The 13,205-nt window shown below is 35.4% G+C and overlaps 1 protein-coding gene across 2 annotated transcripts in view; it reads left to right on the top strand.

The window, feature by feature from the left end:
• The first annotated feature begins 3,477 nt into the window (after positions 1-3,477).
• The window catches only part of LOC108261048 (carboxy-terminal kinesin 2), a 37,338-nt gene continuing 27,610 nt past the window's right edge, over positions 3,478-13,205 (top strand). The window contains exon 1 of one of the 2 annotated variants that reach the window (XM_053679522.1): positions 3,478-3,558. The gene's annotated coding sequence lies outside the window, so the exon portion shown is untranslated. The remainder of the gene's footprint in view (positions 3,559-13,205) is intronic. The other variant, XM_053679523.1, reaches the window with a different exon arrangement.

Here is a 13,205-nt window from a genome sequence, read left to right as displayed (position 1 = left end):
TACACCTCTACTCTGTGCACTTTGCTTCTTCTGGAACTCAATTAATGGATCTTGAATGGTAGCACTACTTATATTGTTCTTTGCTTGATATATTGCTTTGGATAAAAGCGTCTGCTAAATGAATAAATGTAAGACACCTAAGACAGTGCTACAGGGAGACAGGAAGGACAGCTGATAGTCCTTGCAGTGGAAAATGACATGTATACGTGTGCCCCCCCACAAGAACTAGTAAATCTGGTGCAGTCCATGAGAATGAGATGCACTGTAGTACTTAAAGCAGCTGGACACCAGATACTGACTGCATGCGCATTGGCCGTTCTCTATCATGGCCTACTAATAATCCCCATCTCCGAGTTGGCTACATCACTCTCTCCTCTCCACTAATAGCTGGTGTGTGGTGTGTGTTCTGGTACACTATGGCTGCCGTCTAATCATCCAAGTGGATGCTACACCCTAGTGGTGGTTCCTTCTGATTTCTTCTGTTTTTGTGTATATATCATACTAAATAGTTTTAGATCTTCAAACAAAATACAACATAAAACAAAGGCAACCTGAGGAAGCACAATCATGATAACGTTTTTTCAACGTTAGATGTCTTTGGTAAATGTTCTTAGAACGTTAGCAAAAAAAACGTTTTAATAACATTACTGCATTAAAAAATACAAACAGATGTACAGCAGAGTAATGCAATTGATAAATAATACACCCTTTCTTGTTTATCATACCAAGTATTAGGTATAGGAAATTAACAAGAGTATGTGGTGGTAAAAGTCTGGGCTAGAAAGGAGTTGGTGATAGTAAATTAATATAATCCATGTCAAAGACTAGAGGTAAGGAAATTCAATGAGATAGAGGGACAAGAGTGTAGAAACATGGTGTGGTGTGGGGATTTTAATAGGCACAATACATTGTGGGGGAGTGATAGAACTGACAACAATGGACAAATAATAGAAGAGATGTTAGATGAAAATAATTTAGTGTGTATAAATAATGGTGAGTGTACAAGAATAGATGTAAACATGGGGAAAGAGTCAGCACTGGATCTTACACTAGTATCAAACAGCATAGCAGCAATATGTGATTGGTCAGTGTATCGAGAAGGAACAATGGGCAGTGATCATTACCCAGTATGGTGCAGAATAAATATACTGTAGTGGTAACAGTAAGTGTAGAGTGTATAAGTGGAAACTCTGAACAGTGAACTGGTGAAAATCTCAGGAAGAAAGTAATAGATATCTAAGTCAAGTATATTTTGAAATGGCTGTTGAAACATTAGAGTACAAAATATATAAAGCAAGGTATAATATTGGCAGCGACAGAGGAAATTCCAAAGAGTAAGGGGGAAAATATAAAGAAAGTAATGCCATGGTAGGATGATAAATGCAAGGAAGTAATTAAATGAGTCTTTATTGGTCACATATACATTATAGCACAGTGAAATTCATCTGTCACATATTACTGGTGGAACCATCATGGTGGAGGGATTGGCCCCTCAGCAGTATGATACTGAACGTTGCCCAGGGTGCGCCAGGCGCTGTGATGAGGAGTGTCATTGGATACTTCAATTGCGCCGTACGGGGAGGCTCCTTCCATGCACCCGACCCTGTTCAATACCTACACGAATGACCAACCCAGCCCGCCCCAGACATAACGATTCTTTTAATTTTTTAAAGCCCCTAATTTTATTTTATTTTAGTCTTGTTAACTTTTTTACATATTGTACAAATAATTATACAATACAATAAATAACTGATTTTTTGTTTATTATTTATTTATCAATTGCATTACTCTGCTGTAAATCTGTTTGTATTTTTTAAAAATAAATTTTATGTCATGACATTTTTTAATGAAGTAATGTTTTTAAAACGTTCCACTAACAATGTAAGAATAATGTTTTTCTAAGAACGTTTACCAAAGGCATCTAACGTTGAAAAAACGTCATCATTATCATGAGTGTGCTTACTCAGGTTGCCTTTGTTTTATGTTGTATTTAGTTTGAAGATCTAAAACTATTTAGTATGATATATACACAAAAACAGAAGAAATCAGAAGGAAATCAGCAAATACTTTTTCACAGCACTTTATGCTAAGTTCGCTGAAAATGTATTTGACGTGAGAACAGTAGGTAATTGATAACATTAAAATTTTCATTACATTTTTAAAATTTCATTGTGCATTGGAATGAGTTTACTGTGCCCTGGTGCCTCATCGGCCAATTACTGTCACTATTCATTCATGAGATATGCCATCTCTAGCCATGGTTTCACCCCTATCTCCTAACTTAGGAATTAGTAAAAGATACTCTCAATGGCAGTGTAAATAAGAAAAAACTCTAAATTGAATAATTTTTAGTGTTATGACAAAAGTCTTTGTTAATACGACCCGTTTTTCATTCTGTTTTTCCAGTTAGCTCCCACTTCAATATATATAAATTATTTGTAAAAAAAAATTATGGCCTTTAAAACGAGTGTTGGGTGTATGAATGTATGAATGATAATAAATAAAATAGAGATGAGGTGTGGAAATGTTTTACTTAAGAATGTAATTAAAAATAGCACTTGAAAACACTATATGACGAACAATTGCAAGGTACGCATATTATAATGACCAATTCATATTTATCACATTTAGAGTAAATCTATATTTTCAACAGTGTCACAAACTTCAGTCTTAAAAGAGATTATAATATGACGATAGAATATTAGAACTCAAATCATTTAACCTCTTTTACGGGTAGCCAAAAAATGGCATTTTTTTCTGTTTTGTGGGTACCTGTGTTCAGCATTGATTTGTTTTGTGATCACACACACCACAGTAGTGGTTAATGGCTCATATGAAAGTAGACACTTAAGACTTTAAGAATAAGCAGTTATTTCAAGTATTTCTTCTTTGACCTAGCCTACCTGGGGCTATATATTCAGATTTTTTTTAATTATTCATTTTTTTTTAATTTACTTTTAACACAATTGTTATATCTTCACAGCAAATGTTGATATCAACCCCATTCCTGGTCTCAAAGATGTCCCAAGTACTTGTCCATGAACACACAAAATATGAGGAAGTTATCTCTAACCACTAAAATTGTGTGTAAGGTTATCCAAACACAGGTAAAAACCTCTCCAAAATGCCCCAAAACCTCTCCAAATGGTACCAAACGTGTCTAAATTACACAAGACCTCTCTAAATGGCACAAAGCTTATAAAAATGGCACAAAGCCTTTAAATATTGCAGACTTCTAGAAATAGCAAACATTTTTTAAAGGCACAAAATAACCTCTCCAAATGGCACCAAACGTATCCAAATGGTACAAAATGAAAATAAATGGCAGTAGCATGAACTCTGTTACACAATGTATAATTTCACACACACAAAAAGTCTGAAACATACTTATAAAATATAATGTTTATTAAAAATAGTGCTAGAGCCCTAGGTGAAGGAGCACGTGCTCTCCGAATGGCTTAAATGATAGACACACGAGTGACCCCTCTCCTCTGGCTTCTCGGGGGGAGGGGCGAAACCGCGAGCGAACTGCATTTTCGTCTATGTAGGTAACGTAAGGTAGTAAACGTTTATACAAGTTCGATCTTTGGTTTAAATGTTATAATTTTATTGTGGCAGTTGTATACAGTGTTTTACTATCAAAAAAGCTTTAGTCGTGCTCTCCGATTTATCTCTGTCTCTATGTTTTCGTGGAGAGGTGTGAATTGTTTGCCCAGCAGGGAGCTCAAACTCCGCCCTTTTCCCTGCTCACCAGCAGTTAAGCAAACAGACATAAAACTGTACACACAGAAAGCCACAAGTGTCCTGACTAATCTTGTACCAGAACTGTGGTGATACAATAATTCATTTGTTTATACTAATTGAAAATATCCGATAAGTCGTTTTCCATTCCGCCGGCGGAATGAACGCTAGTGTCGGGGCGAAAGGGGTTTTAAAGAATGACTGTTTTTGTAAAGGTAATGATCTGAACGTTATACCGCCAATCTCTCATCCTCCCATTTTAAATTCATATGTTTATCAAAATTATTAATTAATATTATTATTTATATTAGGTCTAATACCCATAAATTATCTGAAGTGCTTCCAAAACTAAGATCTGCACACCATAACCAGGTTGTCCTGTTTAACAGCTCACTTAAATGGGTTTAATCCAAACACCTAAAAACAGGTAGCCTTATGAATAAGGCTCAGTGGGTAAAACTGTGAACTACTGATCTGAGGAATGTGGAGCATCTGCCAAATGTAAATGTAAATGAATATCATCAACATGCACCTAAAGTGTATTGTGAATGGAAAGTTCAAGAGTAAACGCTCTATGGCTCGGCTCCAATGAATAGCCAGAGTATGTGTGTGTGTGTATATATATATATATATATATATATATATATATATATATATATATATATATATATATATATATATATATATACACACACACACACACACAATAATGGTATAATAATTTAAATAAATAAATGTATGCTGAGGGGATTTGTAGAACTGGTGATAATCTATTGGTAATAAATGTTTTGCAGTATGTTGTGCAGATTGACAGTGCTGTCACTAATATCACCAAGGCAGCAACAGTAAGGGAAAAAAAACACTAATAATCTTATAATCCTATACTGTATAAGCCTGTACCCTCAGACAGCACGCTATAACTTAAAATCCTATACTGCTTTAAGCCTGTACCATCATATAGCATGTGATAACAGAGAGAGATAGTTTGTATATATTGTAACCTTAGTTTTGACAGGTATAGGTCAAAGGTCAAAAAGATACACATTCTAACTCTCTATATCTAGATCAAAGGTCATGATCATAAAAATATGAATAGTTATGTTAAATCTGGATCACATCCATTCGTTACCATACATGGTGTGGCCATGTGTTTTTCCGCCCCACACACGTTGCACACATGGTACATCTAACACTCTGTGGTAGGTCATAATAATATATATAGTTATGTTAAATCTGGTTCACATCCAAATCGTGACCATACATGGTACGGCCATATGTTTTCCCACCCCACACAAGTTGCACACTCATGTTTTTTCTTTTCACATAGAATATGAAACTCTCTGTGGTAGGTCATAAAAATATATATAGTTATTTTAAATCTGGATCACATCCATTCGTGACCATACCTGGTACGGCCATGTATTTTACGCCCCACACACGTTGCACACATGGTCCTTCTTTTCACAAAGAATATGAAACTCTCTGTGGTAGGTCATAAAATATATATAGTTATGTTAAATCTGGTTGACATCCATTCGTGACAGAAATGTTGCTAGTTATGTTAAATCGGGTTCCCATCCATTCCTGACACAAATGTTACTATACATGGTACGGCCATGTGTATTACACATCCAAACAAAAATATGACGCACACAAACGCACTTTATTTTCACATTATTTAAAAGGAATTTAAGTGTTATGTACTAAATTACCATAATTATGAGCACAAGTTGTTAAGTTGACAATCATTTTTAAAATTATGTTTCTCCATTTAGATTGTCTGCAGTAGAATGCAGTCTTTTAAACCAGGAAAAATGACTGCCTTTAAGTTTTATAACAATAGTAAGTAAAATCCAGCGTGATTTACATTACAAATCTCATACGTAATATCTCTGCAGGATTTATAGACGTTAAAGCACTGAATGAAATGAGCAATATAGACAAAAAATAAACACTCTGTGTCTACTACTTTTATCTCTCATAGAACTATCCACAGTCCAAAGGCTGTGGAGCTAGAAGGCTACGTGTGCGAATGACAAAAGATTTTAAAAAATAAAATAAAAAATGTATCAATACATGAAATTAGATTACACAATGTAGTTGAGGTTTACATGAATAAGCAGAAATGTAATCATGCTTATCTTTCCTATAGCACAAATGAAAAGCCCTCTCTAGATGAACAGATTTGTCAAATGAAACTTTTTCCTTCTTTTCCACTGCTACGGTAAACTAAAGAGTGGATATTCAAATTACACTGCTAAATATGACTAGCATTAGCTACGTGTACTAGTGCAAAATAGTCCATCAAATGTATTAGCAGGTGTAGCCTATACACGAGTCCACTATTGGTCATATCACAACTGAGAACATGCCCCAAATTCATTGCTTTAGTAGAATTTAATTGTAAGTGAAATGATATTCAAATTGTAATGTCCTTAGTATTTGTTCAGTCTACAGGTCCTCTAACACTCTGTTAAATGAATAAATGTAAATGTACTACAACGTAAATTTTGTTTTAAATCAATTAACGCAGAAATTACACACAATATTAAGTTGATGTAATTATCAACATTATTATGTCAACACAACTCATCAAAATAATGTGTACAACTTTAAATATTTAATTAATTCAATAAATTAGAATTTTTATCTTGCAACCACACATTAAATTTAGATTGTGGGGGTTTGTTTTGTATAGCTCCGCTGTTAGAAAATACATGATGGTTGAATGTGAACATAAATGAGCAGAATGTAAGCTTGTGAAATAAATTAAACTTTATTGATTGCACTTTTTGAGAAAATGGCATGACTTTGAATAAAACTTTACTGAAATAAATACTCTAAAACATTGATATACCCGAAGAAATGTAAAAAAGAAAAAATAAATTAAAAAAAAACTTTTTACATACCTTCTAAATAGGTCCCTTTAGGAGGTAAACGTTTTAAAGACGGTGTTTTATAAGAAACGCGCGTATTACATGCCTTCTAAACCTAACCCTTTAGGATGTAAAGTGCTGCTTAAAAGAATCGAGAGTTTTGTTTAAACTAGAAGACACAATTTCCGGGGAATGTCTTGTAGGCCTATACACAATGTCCTACACATCTCAAGTGTGTGTGTATGTGGGTGTGGGGGGTGTGCGTGCGTGTGTGTGGGTGTGTTAGAGAGAGAGAGAGAGAGAGAGAGAGAGAGAGAGAGAGAGAGAGTCATGTGTTTCCTGGGGGTTTGCTGACCAGACTGCTTACAGTGTGTTTATGTTAATGAATTAAGGGACGAGTCGTGTGTTTCAGGGTTTAACGACCCCTACCAATGTGTACATTTGTGGTTTAAGTGAATCTTTGTTTCTGAAATTACTTCTGTGGTAATTATCAGTTTGTGTAACTAATCTATCAGAAAATACTAGACCTGGTGACTGAATGTGGTAGATGTATTAGAATTTTGGACATGTTATGCATGTGTAGCTCCCTATGTGTATGATCTATGTGTAATCCTTCTGTCAAGAAATGAGCAGACTGAGGTTTGTGAAATAATTGAACTATTTATTGGCTACGTTGTTGAGAAAAACACTGTGATGTGTAAAACATTTCTACAGTCCTTCAAGGCTGTATGATGTCGTTGTTCTCTTTTACTGAAAGAAAGGTCAAAACCATCGGTGTTATTCGTTGTGAAGACTGAAGTGACAATATGTCTGAAGAAAATGAAAATATGTATTACATATCCTACCTGCTAACCAGGTTATTTTAAGGGTGAAAAAACCTTTTTTAAAGACGGTGTTTTAAAAGAGTCGTGCATTTTGTTTAAACTATAAACGAGATTTCAGAAAATGGTACGCCAACGAGGATACTTACACAGAACTATCGCTAAATACATAAGCTTTTGTCTATGCTTTGACATCCCATGTCCCAGCAGTACATTTATGACCTCTGATGACCATGTGGGTGTGCGGGGGGTGGGTGTGTGAGAGAGAGACACACAGGTGTTCTTTCGGGGGTTTTGCTGACCAGAATTCTTACAAATGTGTTTGTTAACGAATTAAAGGGAGTCGTGTGTCTCAGTGTTAAAATAATGGTTAAGACGTCGTAGTTAAAACACAGAAGAAACTCTGCAACTATCTGTTACAATGTCTGCTCCGAGAAATCCTAATACCCTTAGAAGATTGCTGTGTATTCACCAACAAGAGGACCTGTTGAAATGAGAGAGGACCTGACTTTTGCTCCAAATTTTTTTTTTTTTAAAAGCAAGAGGTTAGATTGATAATTTATTAATGATGGTAATGTAAAGACGTTGTTGTTTAACCCTGAGCAGGGCGTCAACAGCTCCAAAGATCGTGTCTTAAGTCCGAGGGTTTAGTTAGGAGGCAGAAAAACATTTAAAGACGGTGTTTTAAAAGAGTCGTGCATTTTGTTTAAACTATAAACGAGATTTCAGAAAATGGTCCGCCAACGAGGATACTTACACAGAACTGTCGCTAAATACATAAGCTTTTGTCTATGCTTTGACATCCCATGTCCCAGCAGTACATTTATGACCTCTGGTGACCATGTGGGTGTGCGGTGGGTGTGAGAGAGAGAGAGAGACACACAGGTGTTCTTTCGGGGGTTTTGCTGACCAGAATTCTTACAAATGTGTTTGTTAACGAATTAAAGGGAGTCGTGTGTCTCAGTGTTAAAATAGTGGTTAAGACGTCATAGTTAAAACACAGAAGAAACTCTGCAACAATCTGTTACAATGTCTGCTCCGAGAAATCCTAATACCCTTAGAAGATTGCTGTGTATTCACCAACAAGAGGACCTGTTGAAATGAGAGAGGACCTGACTTTTGCTCCAAATTTTTTTTTTTTAAAAAGCAAGAGGTTAGATTGATAATTTATTAATGATGGTAATGTAAAGACGTTGTTGTTTAACCCTGAGCAGGGCGTCAACAGCTCCAAAGATCGTGTCTTAAGTCCGAGGGTTTAGTTAGGAGGCAGAAAAACATTTAAAGACGGTGTTTTAAAAGAGTCGTGCATTTTGTTTAAACTATAAACGAGATTTCAGAAAATGGTCCGCCAACGAGGATACTTACACAGAACTGTCACTAAATACATAAGCTTTTGTCTATGCTTTGACATCCCATGTCCCAGCAGTACATTTATGACCTCTGGTGACCATGTGGGTGTGCGGGGGTGGGTGTGTGAGAGAGAGACACACAGGTGTTCTTTCGGGGGTTTTGCTGACCAGAATTCTTACAAATGTGTTTGTTAACGAATTAAAGGGAGTCGTGTGTCTCAGTGTTAAAATAGTGGTTAAGACGTCATAGTTAAAACACAGAAGAAACTCTGCAACAATCTGTTACAATGTCTGCTCCGAGAAATCCTAATACCCTTAGAAGATTGCTGTGTATTCACCAACAAGAGGACCTGTTGAAATGAGAGAGGACCTGACTTTTGCTCCAAAATTTTTTTATTTTTATTTTTTTATTTTTTATACCAAGAGGTTAGTTTGACAATTTATTAATGAAGGTAATGTAAAGACGTTGTTGTTTAACCCTGAGCAGGGTGTCAACAGCTCCAAAGATCCTGTCTTAAGTCCGAGGGTTTAGTTAGGAGGTAGAAAAACATTTAAAGATGATGTTTTAAAAGAAACAAGTGTTTCATCCTTAATGGTAAAAAAGAAAAATGGTTGTACTCCAATATGAAATAAAACGGCGGAGACACACTGAGTACATTTCTGTTCCACAGTCTATAAGGATCCCCAAACTTCATGTAGTGTGGAAAAATATATACACCCTCCGTGACTACGTTACTTAAGGTTTAAACATTATTATTTTGTGATGGCAGCAAGACAAAATGGTTGTGCATTTGGTATGTGGTGATTTTAGAATTAGGCCCCAAATGTCAAATATGTTTGTGTATAGCTTCGTCAGGCAAAGATCACGATGGTATGGAAAGTGTATACAAGAGTAATTGGGGTGATCTAATGCTTAGGACTTGTACAGTACTTCAGCTCGGGAACGTCCCACCATGGCATTCAGAGAGACGTTATCTATGGTACACGTATATATAATATAGATCAGATCACCAGTCTGTCTTTACCCACTCCTGATCTGGGGGTTCGGGGGGGGGGGGGGGGGGGGGGGGGGGGGGGGGAATTACAGTTCAGGCATATTTCCAACAGAACAGAATATTAGACATTTAGTGTAAACTAGTGTAAAAAATAAATAAATAAATAAATAAATATCTCTGAAATATTTCAGTGAAAATAGTGGTCCATATTTAATGCATTATATTAGAAATGATAGTACAGTCTTTGTTGATCAGTTACCAACTCATACTTTATAATAATTTGTTTAGGAGCATCTGAATCTGGCAAATAACTTTTATTGCATTTAGGCATACAATAAAAGTTAATAAAAAATGAGGAAGAAATGACTTGTGCACTACTGCTGCGGATATTAAGTCAAACCATTTTGTTCAAACTTCAGCATGACCCATAGAGAAGCAGAAACTTATGGCACCTTATGAATACCATGTGAAGGATTACGTTGACTCGTCCCTTACAGTTACAAAGACATGTCCTTGTGCAGGATCACCTTCGCACCAGCATCGGACCCCTCTTATCCCATTTCAACGTATAAGAAAAGGCAAAAAGTAATATAAGATGTATAAGAATATATTTATAAAATATAACACATTATGAGGAAGAAACATAAAATTTTATTTAACAAGGTCTGCCATTCAGACCTCTTAACTGTAAGAGCATCATCAGTATTGTACGGCAGTTGGGGACAGTAGTTAGCTTTCAGATGTCAGATATAAAACAACTTTTTGAGTCACAGTGCCAAACTACTGGTATTATATTCGGATCCTTCTTTTTCAGCATGAAGGACCGGCATTTATTTAATAGACAGATGGTACAGCCATATACTTGATCAGAGGATTTAGGAATTTCTTTGAGAAAGGTTAATTGTTTTCGTTCTTTTATCATAGCTTCAGTTTGTATATAAAATAAATATTTATTTCACAAGCTTACATTCTGCTCATTTATGTTCACATTCAGCCATCATGTATTTTCTAACAGCGGAGCTATACAAAACAAACCCCCACAATCTAAATTTAATGTGTGGTTGCAAGATAAAAATTCTAATTTATTGAATTAATTAAATATTTAAAGTTGTACACATTATTTTGATGAGTTGTGTTGACATAATAATGTTGATAATTACATCAACTTAATATTGTGTGTAATTTCTGCGTTAATTGATTTAAAACAAAATTTACATTGTAGTACATTTACATTTATTCATTTAACAGAGTGTTAGAGGACCTGTAGACTGAACAAATACTAAGGACATTACAATTTGAATATCATTTCACTTACAATTAAATTCTACTAAAGCAATGAATTTGGGGCATGTTCTCAGTTGTGATATGACCAATAGTGGACTCGTGTATAGGCTACACCTGCTAATACATTTGATGGACTATTTTGCACTAGTACACGTAGCTAATGCTAGTCATATTTAGCAGTGTAATTTGAATATCCACTCTTTAGTTTACCGTAGCAGTGGAAAAGAAGGAAAAAGTTTCATTTGACAAATCTGTTCATCTAGAGAGGGCTTTTCATTTGTGCTATAGGAAAGATAAGCATGATTACATTTCTGCTTATTCATGTAAACCTCAACTACATTGTGTAATCTAATTTCATGTATTGATACATTTTTTATTTTATTTTTTAAAATCTTTTGTCATTCGCACACGTAGCCTTCTAGCTCCACAGCCTTTGGACTGTGGATAGTTCTATGAGAGATAAAAGTAGTAGACACAGAGTGTTTATTTTTTGTCTATATTGCTCATTTCATTCAGTGCTTTAACGTCTATAAATCCTGCAGAGATATTACGTATGAGATTTGTAATGTAAATCACGCTGGATTTTACTTACTATTGTTATAAAACTTAAAGGCAGTCATTTTTCCTGGTTTAAAAGACTGCATTCTACTGCAGACAATCTAAATGGAGAAACATAATTTTAAAAATGATTGTCAACTTAACAACTTGTGCTCATAATTATGGTAATTTAGTACATAACACTTAAATTCCTTTTAAATAATGTGAAAATAAAGTGCGTTTGTGTGCGTCATATTTTTGTTTGGATGTGTAATACACATGGCCGTACCATGTATAGTAACATTTGTGTCAGGAATGGATGGGAACCCGATTTAACATAACTAGCAACATTTCTGTCACGAATGGATGTGAACCAGATTTAACATAACTATATATATTTTATGACCTACCACAGAGAGTTTCATATTCTTTGTGAAAAGAAGGACCACGTGTGCAACGTGTGTGGGGCGTAAAATACATGGCCGTACCAGGTATGGTCACGAATGGATGTGATCCAGATTTAACATAACTATATATATTTTTATGACCTACCACAGAGAGTTTCATATTCTATGTGAAAAGAAAAAACATGAGTGTGCAACTTGTGTGGGGTGGGAAAACATATGGCCGTACCATGTATGGTCACGATTTGGATGTGAACCAGATTTAACATAACTATATATATAATTATGACCTACCACAGAGTGTTAGATGTACCATGTGTGCAACGTGTGTGGGGCGGAAAAACACATGGCCACACCATGTATGGTAACGAATGGATGTGATCCAGATTTAACATAACTATTCATATTTTTATGATCATGACCTTTGATCTAGATATAGAGAGTTAGAATGTGTATCTTTTTGACCTTTGACCTATACCTGTCAAAACTAAGGTTACAATATATACAAACTATCTCTCTCTGATAACGTATAATCCTATACTATAAAAGCCTGTACCCTCATAGAATAGTTTTCAGCTATTTTTTTTTTACATGCTTTGTGATTGTTTTAAATAAAGTAAAAATAAACTGGAAATAAGTACACAATTGCATTGGTACAATTTATTTACTGAATAAGCTTTAGCTCATTACAGTTACATTTATATGGCACTTCTCTAGACACTCAAAGTGCTTTATATAGTATGATGAGGTTGGGGGGGGGGGTCCACCACTAGTGTGTAGCATCCACTTGGATGATTAGACGGCAGCCATAGTGCACCAGAACACCCACCACACACCAGCTATTAGTGGAGAGGAGAGAGTGATGTAGCCAACTCAGAGATGGGGATTATTAGTAGGCCATGATAGAGAAGAATTTTAGGACTATTTAATATAGTTTCAAATATTCCCCTAGCCCTGTGTGCCATCTGTTAAAGGAACTGCTGATAGCGGTAGTATTTTAGAGTATAATTTTGGGGAAGTATTCAAATGAATTTGCTGTGTACTGATCGGTGAGTAGCGCATATCAATTGATCCACACTGTACTCTTCAGTGATCCGCACAGGTATTTGGTCCGTACTGCACTGTTCTACTGAGTAGCTCAGTTTGGACCAGCTTTTGAGTTGTTTGGCTTCCCATAAATGAGAAACTGAGTACCGGT

The sequence above is a fragment of the Ictalurus punctatus genome, chromosome 3 (assembly GCF_001660625.3).
Source record: "Ictalurus punctatus breed USDA103 chromosome 3, Coco_2.0, whole genome shotgun sequence".
NCBI lineage: Eukaryota > Metazoa > Chordata > Actinopteri > Siluriformes > Ictaluridae > Ictalurus > Ictalurus punctatus.
Note: the sequence above shows the minus strand (reverse complement) of the source record. Positions and strands in the feature narration are given on the sequence as shown.